Source organism: Glossina fuscipes, unplaced genomic scaffold (assembly GCF_014805625.2).
Source record: "Glossina fuscipes isolate IAEA_lab_2018 unplaced genomic scaffold, Yale_Gfus_2 2, whole genome shotgun sequence".
Lineage (NCBI taxonomy): Eukaryota > Metazoa > Arthropoda > Insecta > Diptera > Glossinidae > Glossina > Glossina fuscipes.
In genome coordinates this window covers 10,140,021-10,154,244 of record NW_023998416.1, presented here as the reverse complement: position 1 = coordinate 10,154,244, position 14,224 = coordinate 10,140,021, and positions in this window count along the sequence as shown.

Genomic DNA, 14,224 nt, shown 5'->3' with positions numbered 1-14,224 from the left:
CATTTTTACGCCTTCTAGCTAAACATTAATAGCATATTAGTTCTGTTATTTCGCTTATAACATTTAAAAATCTGTACTACTGTGACATATTTATTCTTTTAAGCAGTTTATGTTTTTTTGAATTGACTCAACTCAGTCGCCTGGGCATTAACCCAGATCCATCTCTCTTTCCTTCCATGTCTTCTTCTCCGTAAGACATTTTAAATTTGAGAAAAGAGGGACATTTTTTTTGACCGTCTTCTGCAGGTGACGTTTTGATCAACGGGATTTCTTAGCTCATTTATCTAAGCATTTTTCTCTGATCGCCAATCGGTTCTTCCTTTATTTCTATTGTACGTATTGTTGGAATATTTGTAGAAATATGTTTCGAAGTGGAGATGAAAAGCTTTATATTTTTTGATTTATGTACGTAACTGTGCTTTAGTTACTTGGAACATGAAGTGGATTGAATCCAGATAAGATTCAAGAAATGGAAAAGGATGAAGAGAACGTGGATACTTCATAAATAAATAATTTATGCTAAAAGTTTATCTTTATAGAAAAAGATATCATTTTCTCCATTAACCTGAGCATTTTGGTTTATTTCTTATCCGTTTTAAGATTATAAATGAGATTAAAATCATTTGTTATTTTTATATATAAAACGAAAGTGCCATTATCCAGAGCATTTTACCGACTGTCCGATGAACACACAGTCACAAACTTTCGAGCAAAAAAAGCTAAGATCCGTTTTCTCAGTGTGTTGATGGAATTTTTGACGCCGAAAAGCAGGATTGTGGCAATCTGCCGGGATGCGAAATGATTTCTTCCCCTCGGTCAAATGGAAAGAGTAAACAGCTTCTAAGGAATTTAACTGTTTCAAGATATTTTGCCAAATAATCTACAATTGTTTTTGCCCGAAAATGTGATTTATATTTAAAATTTCACGGCTCATTACATCACCCTACAATTATTCATATGACGACTTTTTGAAGTAAGTCGCTATGTGAAAATTGTTCGAAAAGTGATCCGATCGGAACTATATTCAATAGCGTTTTCCTTAAGACGAAACACATCCTTCGTGTTCTCTATGCTTTAAAGTACTAAGAGGAGCTCCGTGGACGAGTAAGTGGTTATTTTAATTCAATTTATTCCAATTATTAAAGGCTGGATTTATAGTCGATGCGGTACTTCGTTGACAATATTAGGAACAATTTAAAAGACTAGAATGGGCTGCGATTCACCATGCAGTTATTCATAAAACTTCAAAATACGTACTCATATGGGAAGTGATCAAAGAAGCGGTCCTATACGAACTATTTTCAATAGTGTTATTATTTGTGCCACAAAACCGAATTTCATCAGAATATCTCAAAAATCGTGGCCTTCAGGCCGAACACAAGAAAACGAAGCGGGCAGATAGATAGATGGACAGGCAAGGTTAGATTGATTCTGAATAATCAAAGTTGGGTCTATCTCAAGTCTTTCTGAGTATTGCATATATCCGCGTAGACTTAATATATCCGTGTACCACAACGAGAGTAGGGCATAGAAGCATAGAAGTGTAAAATTATTGTATTACTATCGGACTTTTAAGAAACGTAAACTAGATTTGCGGACGAAGGCATTATGGAACAAAAAAGCATCGAATAGCGAGAACATAATCTGAACAATGGCAGAGTACAGCCAGAGTTAAAAAAAAGGAAAAGTAAAATACAAGATGATTACATTAATGACATGAAATGAAAACCATATTTGCGGACGATGGCATTGTATAAGAAGAGAAAGCGGGAGAACAACGGGAAAATCTGAAGAATTAGAGAGCACAGCCAGAAAAGTAGAAAGAAAAAAAAATGTATATGACAAATTACATTAATACCAGATTTCTTAGGAAATGTATAAAATGTGCAAACGAAGATTACAAAAAAAAATCAAGAAAATAATTTCGCATGAAGTGACTTTGATTGATCGATAAAAACTTAGTATCTTCTTACTTTTGCATGCAGTTTAAGTAGAGTGTGCATAATATTCGTTTTGAACGCGTATGTAATATGTTGAGATTATTAATAAAGTATGTCCGTCTATCGGCCTCCCAGTTTGCCCCTTTGTATTGATAGTTCTCAAGAAAGTTGATAGCAAGCTGTTGTGGCCTTTATAACCTTTAACATAAAGCAAGACGTAAAACTTTTTCATTTCTATGAAATCCGACCTCATGACAGTATGCTTTGGTTGTCGTCAAAAACTTTTTAGGCAAACTTTTCTCTGCTTATTCTAAACTACATACAAAGGAAGTTAAAATGTATAAAATATAAGAAACCAAAATGAAAAAATCTTCTTCTTCTTGAATCTGTGTGCATTAAGTGCGGTTGAAATATGTCATTTCAAAAGCCAGGTGTGTGATATTGTAACAATTTTCAAAAGTTTTTTTTTTTTTTTTTTTTGATTAAGTGCATCTTTATGCATAGATAGCAACATATGAATATAATATTTTTGGTCTTTAATTTTATGCATGAACATTAAAACTTTATTAATGAAAATTAGTTTAGCGAAACTTCAAATGCATTCGATTTAGATTTAATGAACGCGTGAATATATGAAGCATAAATGCTTGCTGTGCGTTATAAAATGATTTGAATTTTCCAAATAATCAGATAAAATTTGAAAAAGTTTTGCAAACTAACTAAGCTAATTAGTTATTAATAAGTTTTTGATAAACAAAGTGGACTAAAATTAAAAGAAAATCAAGGAAAGAATTTTTGCAAAAAAAAAAAAAAAAATTAAAAAATAAAACTTTTCTTAAATTGTCTCCTAAAGATACCAACAACTTTTTGGAAATTATATATGAAGAATTTCTAAAATGAAAAAAATAATCTATAAATTTTTTAAAATTTTTTTTTTTTTATGCTCATAAAAATTTGAAAACAAATTATAATGATATTAATTTCTCATAAGTCATAGATGCGTATATATATATATATATATATTTTGCCATTAATAAATTTTACAAAAACAAAATCCCAAAAATGATATCCTAATTGCAAATTGCAGTTGCAATCGTCTTTTGTTTATTTATTTCTTCAATTTACTTTATCTCTGCATATGTATGTACATATGGAGGCACTAAAATTCTTAAGTAAATATTTACTTTTATCCAGTCGTTTCCTTATCTCCATATAAAATTAGAAATAAACATGTATTTGCATGTCTAGGCGACATCTGGAAGAAATTTTGTTTAATCCCCAAAACCACTTCATGTGAAATGAAAGAAAATAGTAGAAAATTACCAGTGCTAATGCACTTAAGGCGGTCATTAAAATCATTTTCGCAACATGAAATACAACAATTTATATATACATACATATATATATATATATATATATATATAAATATACTCTTGCATTACATAACGAAAAAAAAACAAAAAACAACTCTCCAAACGCTAGGAGGAGAGTTATTACGTAAAGCTCTATAATTTTCTTCTTTAACTTGCACAAAAATGAAGCTAATTAGTAGCAGAAAAGTTATATTGTCAAGAATTTCATAAGTATTTTCTTTGAATTGTTTATTTTATTAAATGCAATTTAAAGGGCAGCTATGTGAAAAATGAATTTCGCATAAAAATGTAACAAAGAGCAAGGCTTTTAATTAAAAACACTTTGTGGCTTTGCAAATATGTTTTAAAGTGAAATGAAAAAAATGAAATGCTTTTTAACTGTTTTGCTTAACGGTACACCTTTCGCTTTTTTGCGAAGATTCTCATTATATAAAGATTATAAAGTGTTTTATGTTATAATAAATCCTTCAAATTTCCATTGGATGTACAACATATTGCATTTATTTTAAATATATATTTTTTTTTCTTTTTTTTTTTTCCTTCTTTTTTTTTTTCTTAGTGAACTCTTTGAGTGAATGAGATATTTAACTTATTGTTGAAGAAAGTTATGGATTTTCTGTGGTTTTATTTTGTATTATTATATGTATTTTATTTTATAGTTCTTAGAGAGATACCATAAAAATGGAAAAGGCTAAGCCGCCCAAAGCGAACTACGGGTACCCGACAATGAAATTGATAACAAATGCTTTATATGAGAGCGGTACACAAGAATTTTTCAATCCAAAAATATCTTTGATACGTTAAATTCGCCTTTCTACGTATGCAGGTTAGAAAGCAAAGATCTATGTAATCTTGATTAGCATAAGATTTCAGAGTCGATTAAGATTTTTGCATCTGTATTTCCATTAATAGCTAAAGCGATATTTGCGGTCGTATATATTGAAATTTTTTTTTTCTTATAGTCATGTTCTTTGCCTAGCGTCACAAATCAAGCATTCGATCCGCTTATAAAAAGAAGTTTTTAAAATCATTTTGTTTTTATTTATTATCACTATTTATAGCAGATTGCCATATAAAAGGAATACGAACCTACTCGGATTAATATAAAAATGCAGTGAAAAATTATTTGGATTAGCAAGCTGATATATTCACATCGGTACCGTATCGCTAGTTAACAGCCTAACTCTATTCGCCTGTTGCTTCGCAGGCTTTGTAACCCTTTGGTTGCTTGCATCCTTGTCGGTTTGTTCTTTGTTTTTGTAGTAAATTTCCATTTTTCTCTACACTTGTTTGTCTGGCTGCTTGCCTCCGTATCTTCTCTTTTTATATGACCGTCCAGCTAATCAACGGTCCTTTCTTTAAGTTATTCTTTTCAGTAATTGCTAATGTGTCGAAATATCTGTTTGGTTTTATATGCGTTCTTACTGTTTTCCCAACCGATCTGCTCCTTTGTCAGTTTCTACAAGTTCACTGTTTAAAATGTCTATCTGTCTGCCTCTTTTCTTCTTTCGACCTTCTTTTAAGCTTATTATTAACTGACTACTTAATCGTTCTATTTATATCCATTCATGGTGTAGTCGGTCGATTTGCATGTTTGTCGAAGCGTTTATGTATCCGCTTCACTTTCTGCCTGCCTAGTGGCATGTATGCTCCTATCTGTTCCACATTTTTAAAACATCGGCTTGCGAGGCTTCATGTCTCTCAGTCCACGAGTCATGGCAAGGAACAGATATCGTTGCAAATGGTTTTCTGAAGATATTTAGGTGAATTTTGAAAAATTTGTTTCATTTTTTTTTTTTTTTGCTTAGCAAAATATTAAAAATTTCCGATTTGTGTCGACGACTCATTTATCTCGTCTTCCTTCCATACATAATAGTGTAATTAAAAATAAGATCGTCCTAGAGACGACACTTGAGCGATTTTTCGCAGCATTGGAAACTAAAAACTAAATAATTCTCGGGGGGGGGGAGTTCTACTCTATTTGGTGTACATTTTTTAAACTTTTCTTATATTACAAAAGGAATGCGATATCAAATATATCCAAAAGAATGCAGTATGCATGCAATGGTAATACATATAACATAAATACCGTTCATTTAAGGCGAATTTCGGATACTCACCAATAGAGAAAATTGCTTTTGATCACTTTGGGGAAATTATAATAATAAACACAAATTCTTCAAATTTTACGTTATATCGTATATGTGTTAATGTCTTGTCAGTTAGCTTTAGGGCATTTTCAAACTATATGCGTCCAAATTGAATTTTCAATTCAAATATTTTGGAAATTTTAATACATAATATAAAAGTATATGCAAAATAAACCAACAGATGGATGGACAGACATAATCAAATCAAATTAGAATATTAACTTCAACGGTCGGTATATATTACCGCACCGTTACAATCCGAGCAAGAAAACTAATGTATCCCTCGGGCGAGTGTTTGGCGAGTGAGTATAGAAAAGAAGAAGGGAACGAAGGAAACTTTTTCAATTGATATAAAAGTCTACATACTTTTTATTCTATTTTAATGTTTTATTTCTTTTGTTTGACTTGCGGTGGTCGGTTTTTTTTTTTTTTTTTTAAGTGGCAGAGAAATCTGTTTTTTATGATAAGCGTTTCCTTGTAAGTTGTATGCAAATTATGTGAGAGAGTTCGTTTTGAAAGTTAAACAAAACTAACCAACCACTTGATGGACTTTTGTCTTTCTCTCACTCTAACTCTTCATTTGCTTATTTTTTTTTTTTTTTCTTTTACTACTTTGGTTTTCTCCTTTTTCTTCATCATCATCATCATCATCATCGTTTTAAAATGGAGATGTGCAAAGAGCAGTACATCCACACATTTGCGGTAGCCGTTCGATATAATCTTTGGGCTTGTTTGAGCTTTTATTTTTTGAGTATTTTAATATTTAACTTCTTTTTTTCGAGAATAATAAAAAACGGAATGAAACAAATTGTTAGATATAGAATAGGGGAAGCTTACAAAACCTTGAGGGGATTTCAATGTTTTCTTTATTTTTTAATTTTTGGTTTTACGGGTTTGTCTTGCTTTTTTATTTTTATTTTTTTGTTCCTTTTTGTTTCTTTTTGTTTTCATAAAAGTTTAGATTGGGCAAGAACCCATTAGTAGGATTTTGAAATGAATGCTTAAAGACATTTAAATTGACAAAGGAGCAATTTTTCTTGCGTGCATAAGTAAGTGTGCGTGGATTTAATTTGATGTTTTGAATATTTCGATGTTTATATATGTGTTATAAATATATTTCACCACGCAATCGTAAAGGGAATTCGGCAATGTTAAGTGATGAAATGAAATAGAGAGGAAATTAAATTAGTTTTCTTTTATTTTCTTTTCTTTAATTCAAATGGAGATTTTAATGGCTATTGAAAGCAACCGCAAGGTAATTTATTATATCGTGTTTGGGATTTTGCAACGGACTTATACATCAAATTACGCGAATTAAAAAGGCAAAAGAGTCGACTTGCAATAGTTGCGATACAGGTTTTCTTCATGTGAGGGCACAAATTTTTGTCCAACGGATTAAGTGAAAAACTACATTTGCCCATGAAATTTGACTATTAAGCGATTGCTAAGGATAAGGAATTTATTGTGCATAGTTATGAAGAGAGTTTTTAGTTTAGTAATAAATTGTTTAAAAAAAAGTTTCCATTTGTAAGCAGAGCAGTTATATCTCGCCTAATAATTTATATCTGATAAAACTTTGTCCTTTTCGATTTTTCGCAATAAAACTCAAGTTCTATTTACCGTTAGACGATTACTTTTCATCATATCATGTAATTAAGAAGTATTTTTAATTTTTATTTTTTTATTTTAAACCGGAACAGTTCAATACGCGGGATTAACATCCAAAAAGATTTGGTGTTTGGTTAAAGTTTTTATATGTAACAGACCAAGTTTCTCGAGTAAAGTTTCTACATGCAATCACAAATATTTAAAATTTATGTCCCGTTCTTGTCGAAGCAGCCACGCCATGTCTTTGAGTTACTCTTGTGTATAACTATTTCATAATGTGACCGTGACTCACCGCATCGCTTTGCCTTTCAGTGTTCCGATCCGAACCATTTTCAATAGTGTTCGTCGACAAGGATACAAAGAAAAAAAGAGATGGAAAGACAAGCTTAGACGGAAGTAGAAAGTGATCCTGGAACGATCAGCATACGAGAAAAGGTGGGTCTATCTCAACCCTTTCCCGGTGTTGCGTGCATCCATCCTTATACCACAAGTGGTGTATAAATATGCATATTATCTTTTATTTATATGTAACTCTTAAATGGATGTATAAATGAATTTTAACTATAAACAACAACATTCACGTTATTCCTAAGAAATTGAAAGTCACATCGTGGCATGATTCGTCATAAAAATAGCTGGTAAGTTTGTTTTAAAATTAAAGGTGTGGCTTCATAGCAATATTCTTTAAGAATATCTTCTTTTTGCACTTTCCGTGACCTACTCCTTCACAAGGTTCGTATCACTAGATCGTAATTATTAAAATTTATTTATAGAAACTTATATTTGAAAAGCTTCTAGTTTCGTTCGTTTGGATGCTACGATTCAACTCACTTGGTTCAGTTAAATTTACTTTTCGGCAATGTCCTGTTTATATCCTTTTACAGGCAAACTATCATTGCCTAAATTTATCGTGACACTTAAGTGTTAATCCCTTTTTCCGCTAAATTTTTGTTAATTGTTGTTAATCTTTTCATGAGTGGCGCGTTGTATGAGTCTGGTAAAGCATCTCTTTTCTTTCTTTTTTTGCAATTTTGTGTCTGCGAAAATCGACTAGTTTTCGTAAAAATTTAATTCATAAAATGTAGGATTTCCGTAGCAATTGTTTAGTGATTCTTTTGATCGGTTAATGTTAGAAGTGATATTTCCTCGGAACGTGGTCATTGATTTTTTGAAATTGGAATATAAAAAAACAAAAAAAATGAATATATAAAAAAAAATATCTCAAATTCCTCTCCAGTACGTATTAAATCGTATTCCAAAAATGTTTTCAGTCACATCGTTTAGGTAACAGATTGCGGCTTGTAGGAGTACGGTCAATATTTTTCCTTGCAACAGCTTTTTTGTTAACATTTTGCTTTTTTCCAACCACCCCATCTGGCACATTAGTGTGTCTTTTGTAAACCATCCCTTAATTTCTTGCTCACAAAGTGGTGTTGCCACCCCTAACTTCACCCGTAAATATTATAATATATTCAAGCTTTATCGTATAGTTTGTTGGAAATTTATTAAAATCCACTGGAATGTGCTAAAATAGTTTGATATTCAAATATTTAGTTGACCATTTGTCGCTTATCACGTTGAAAGCTAAAGTTTTTGCTCAGAATAAATAAATTTAAAAATGTTTTCTTATTATATTTAAATTTTTGATAAGCAAAATAATCTGCTTTTTCGAAATTTTCTTTGGTGCTGAAAGTCTTTGCACAATGATTGCTTAATGCAGGGGTAATACTAGTAAATGTTATATGTAGAAAATAAAATAGTTTGCTATGCTATTGCAACATGTAGTATAATAAAGAAGAATAGTAGTAGTGTGTGAATGTGTTGATGGAGTTCAATACACACGTAATATTATGAATATGCACAATAGTACATATGCATGTACAAATCAAATGGTTTAATTTAAAGAGTCCCATAAAACTACGATGTACAACCTGAAAGCAGCTAGAAATCAACAAAAAAACCTTTGAATTTCCAAATGAAAAGTTTTGATGAGAACACTGAAAAGACGCCACGTGTATAAGACATTTATTCGTTCTTTGGCACTTATGTACCATAGAATATATATGGGTTATGTATTCGAAGGTTACCGGTTTTTGAAACAACTTATGCTGGTGCCAGGTTAGAAGATGTGGTCCGCATCTCCGATATCTGAAGTCTTCAACTGAAGCGATAAGTTGGAATATAGATATGCTTGGTGATGCATCGAATTCAAGCTGACCTCACTGTTAAAGGATTGCTTTCATTCAGTTGGTAGGACCTCTGAATTGTAGTGACAGCCATGCACAGCACAGTTTACTATAGGATAGAATAATGTAAGGCAGTATATTATCGAAAATTGCTGCACATTTTATGATAGTACAGCACGTCTAATGCATAGTGTACTTCTCCGCTTATTTTAAGCATTGATAGCGAAAGTCAATGGTAATATAGCCGATCTTAACTAAATATTTAAATGCTAATTGAATACGATTTAGAAGATTTAAGAAAATATCCGCTTAGACACTATCAGTATGAGATTAAAGCAGTTGGTTGGCAGCAATTAACGACGTGAGCGTAGGAACGTACCTTTTATGACGTTAACATCATCCAGTGGTGGATCAAGTGGAAGCTTGTCTTATACAGCTTTAAAAAATATTTTTAAAAGGATTACGTAACTGGTAATTTGTTTGTTAATATGGTCAGTAAATCGCTTCAGTTTGCCTTGTAAGTCTACAAGACATATTAAAGGGGATTCCCTGAAACAAGAGTAGAGAAGATATTATTCGTTGAGTTAACGCGTTAAACATAGCATTGAACATTTCGAACTTTTGTTCAAGCGCAAATGAAACGATGAACTTTAACTTATTTTCATAAGACGAAAACCCTCTAAGTCTTCTAATTGCCCGCAATTCATAAAGTTTTGTTGTCATTAATCGTCTGGCATATCATGTTTTTGTTTATTCTTTAATTACCTGTCATAACTTTTATGCATAATGTAATTTCCATTCGGTTTAACACGAGTAATTTTTCTCTTTCAGTCATTTTGTGATTAGATTTCTAAGTTAACCGTGCGTTGCACTTCAAAGAAGTTTTTTCTTTTGCTTCCTCTACATCAGAAAAGTCGGTGACGACTTATATTAATATTCCATATATTTTAGGAATTTTAACCTAAACGTATAAGCTAATAAAATAAAATTTGTTTTACCAAACGTGCGTAAACTTTATTGGGAATATCGGGCTGATCACCATCAGCTAGCAGTTTCTAATATCATCTTTTGTGAGACGGGACGATGAAACTAGATTCCAGGAAAGTATTCGTTTATTGCAAAACTTTCGTAAGCATATCCGCAGATGCACTAATATTATGAAACCGTAATGCTTCAGACATATAATGGAATTCTATAGAATAAAACAATGGTCAATATAGTATGGCGTTAACTGCACAGCTTGTAATCAAGATAATCGATCATTTTCAATTTCTAAATAGCATTGAACGTAACAGATTGGATAAACAATGCCGCAATCTCTGTGTATTTCGTTAGGAATGTTTAATTGATTTCACTACAATTACCGTTTGTAACTGCAACTGTAGCAATGAAATGAATTGTATCGTTATGATTCATCTTGTCTAATTGAAATCTTTTCGACATTAACATACTACTTAAGTCCATTAAATACTTATAAGCATTGTGTGTGTGTGTGTTGTAATGTTTGCTTCAACAACAACAAGTGATTTTAAACTTTATCCCAACATATCTATAACCAATGTGATGAACAGTACTATTCATGTCAAATTTTCACTAGCTGCTCTAGTCTGTCCTATGCGTCTATCTATCTAGTGTCGGCAGTCGCCAAAAATTAAGACAGTGATATGCAAAAGTTGCGCGGGACACTTTCAACTTGATACACACAGTACAGTTCATTGTTCATTGTTTGCTTGTGATTTGCGAGTATTTAAACGATTGTCACGATTGTTATTTAGTGTGTAGACAATATAAGAGCAACACATGTCGCACAAACCGAATCCATTTAAGAAATATAACACAGCATGTATAATGATATGATGACTTAAACGATGAATTTAAGAGGAATTTAGAAATTAAAAATTTCTTTTTTAATTTCCTTCGCACATTCTCCTTATGAAATATTATATGTACACATTATACATATATATATATATAATATAATATAAGTTTTCCGCTTTCATTGTTTCTCACATATGTACAATTTCCGTCAACAAAGCCATATCTTTCGATTCTCAAACTTTTTTCTTTTGTATAGCAGTATTTGAGTGTAATAATTTCAAATACCTCGTTTCCCCTTAAGCAAGTGTATTAAGTGGAGAAGCACATGTTTTTTGTTATTTTCGTTTTCTTTTTCTTTTTTTTTTTTTTGTTTCATTGCTTATATATATATATATATATATCTTTTGGTGGTTTCGCAGGATAGTTACTTTTTAGTTTTAGCTTTTGAAATATAGCCGGAAATAATAACTCTTGAAGAAAAGTTGTTAAAGTCGACATCTAAATCTAAATGTTTTTAACTCATTCTAGCGTGACTTGCAAGGAAAGGAAAAAGAAAAAAAAAAAAAAAAACGTTTGCGTAAAGCATGTTTACCACACATTAGGATTTGTAACGCTTTGAGGCAATCAAATCATTTTATATTGTCTATAAAATTATTTCAATTACACTCTCACATATTTTGGTGCAGACATGAGATTGTGATTTATAAACGAAAAAAAAAAAAACAACGAAAAGAAAAACGATGTATACATACATATGATTATACATATATATATCGGCAGCACATATATTTATGGCGATCAAATGCATAAGAAGGAGGAAAAAAACTAAACAAGAGAAAAAATCAACATATAGTTAAGTACCAACTGAGGGATTTCTCAAAGGTTCACGTGTTGTCGCTTGAATTGAAATTGTAAGCAACACAATATGGGGAAAAAGCGGACACGGCATACGGAATCCCAAACATTGTTTCGTCAATAACTCGCATGGGGTAGAAAATCTGGAAATAATTTGATTAAAATGAATTGCGCTTTGACCACCTTTAGCTGGTATAAGGAGTAATAAAAAGACTTATTCGATTTTGCCTAGAAAATTTTCGAAAGTGCAAACAATTACAAAACTTGATCGTAATTTATATGCACGATTATCCATGAAATGACGGAAGATCAACTTAATCTCTTACTGAAAGATACATAAGCATAAGATTGACTTGCTTGGCTCACTAAACGGAATTTCGTCATTCAACTTTGTTCAAGCTTTCGCCTGCTATCAACCATGTCAGTCAGCCTCGTGTATTTTGGGCTTGTATATGCTTCGCCAACCTTTATTTGACCTAACCTGTAATTGTATGTGAAATACACACTTTGCTAAAATTAACGTGAAAAATATCTACAAAGGGCTCAGTTGATAAAAGAGCTAGAGGCATGAATTAAGTAACTTAGGGTATACAAGCGCATACAGGCTAATTAATACATCCTTCAATTACTCATTCGGTGAGTTATACGCGAATTTATTTTTACGTTGACAGTGTCATTTAATACTACTAGTTGTCTTTGTTTAAAACAGCGCTGACCGATTGGATCTTTAACGCGTTACCTCTACGTTTATTCCACAATTTCGGAGTCGCAATCTTCTTGAATGCCATTAATGTACGTTCGCAATTGGCTTGGAATGAAGGCATTGAATTTCGTGTTTCGCTTCGTAATACATCCATATGTCATAGAAAATTAACAGATTGTTTAAGAAATCATTCCATTCAGCAATCGCACACCAGCAACTATTTTCTTGCTTTAACATTTTGGGCATTTGGGCATTTGGGCATTTTTCACGTTTGAATATTGGCGTTTATTTACTTATTCGCTTCCTGCATCAAGGTAGCGCTGCACGCGTAGCTGTCATTCAAATCATAGCTCCTACCATCACTTTTTTTCTGTAACGTATCAGATGCCCTTTAAAGTTAGCGTGTTAACCGAGTCCTTTAGCATAGGAAAATCGGGCAAAGAATATGGTATATATAAGCAGTTGAAGGCCAATTAGAGCTCAATAGTCGACATAGTCCATTAAAGCCACCATTTCGAATGAAAAAAAGAGGAATATTTGACATGGATGTAGTTACCTGCAGATTAATTTCAGCCTAATAAACATTAATCCAGTTCTCATCTTATAAATGATACTTTAAGTTAATGTGATGAAATTTCTGAAGTTTTTCCTTCAAAGAGTTTCAATTATCCGTTTTTTCTTTATAATGATTGTCGAGTTGCATATTAACCAACATGTCAAACATGGTCAAACCTTGACGCGAGAGAGCTAGTTCCTAAAAATGGGAGAATCTGAAAGACGCTGTATTAGTGCTGGGCATTGTCAATAACATAAAACATAATAGCATAATACGTGCAAACAACACGTGATAGGCACGTGAACTGAAGGCTTGTATAGCTAAAGTGTAATTTTATTTTTTTTCCTCAATTTGAACATAGGTTATAACAGCACTTTTCGGAGATAAAGATAATTACATTATGATTTTGTATATATGCTATTATTTTGTACACTTGTTCCACGACCTGCGAAAAGCAAGAGTGAGAGCATTTTAAACAGATAACGATATTGCATAAAATTGTTCTCTAAATTTTTTAGTAAACATTGACTCATACTTCGTAAGATAATCACACATGTAATGCATAATAATGTTTGTATTTTCTTAAACGAAAGCGCTTTGATGAGTAAAAATAATTCGTTATAAACCATACGGCACGTTACACCTCAACGATAAAGATTACGTAAATCTTTCCATTTTCAGATTGTAGGTCAAAAAAAAAAAAAAAAAAAAAAGACGAAAAACGGTTGCAACAGAATACACTTGCATGCATACATTTATTCACTATGTACATATATATGCATATATACAAGGCGTTTCAAGCCTTTTTTAGTGGCAAACGTAGACGAAAAAAAAAAAAAAAATTAAACAACAACAAACGGAAGAGAAGCAAATTTAATGGCGTCTCTAACAGATTTCTAGAGCATCATGACAACGTGACAAGATGTGAATATGAGAATAGCATTTATCTGTACAAAACTGTATGACACTTTCATAGTTAAAGTCAAAAGAAAGCAAAAAAAAAAAAAAAAAAAAAAAAAAAAAAAAAAAAAAAAA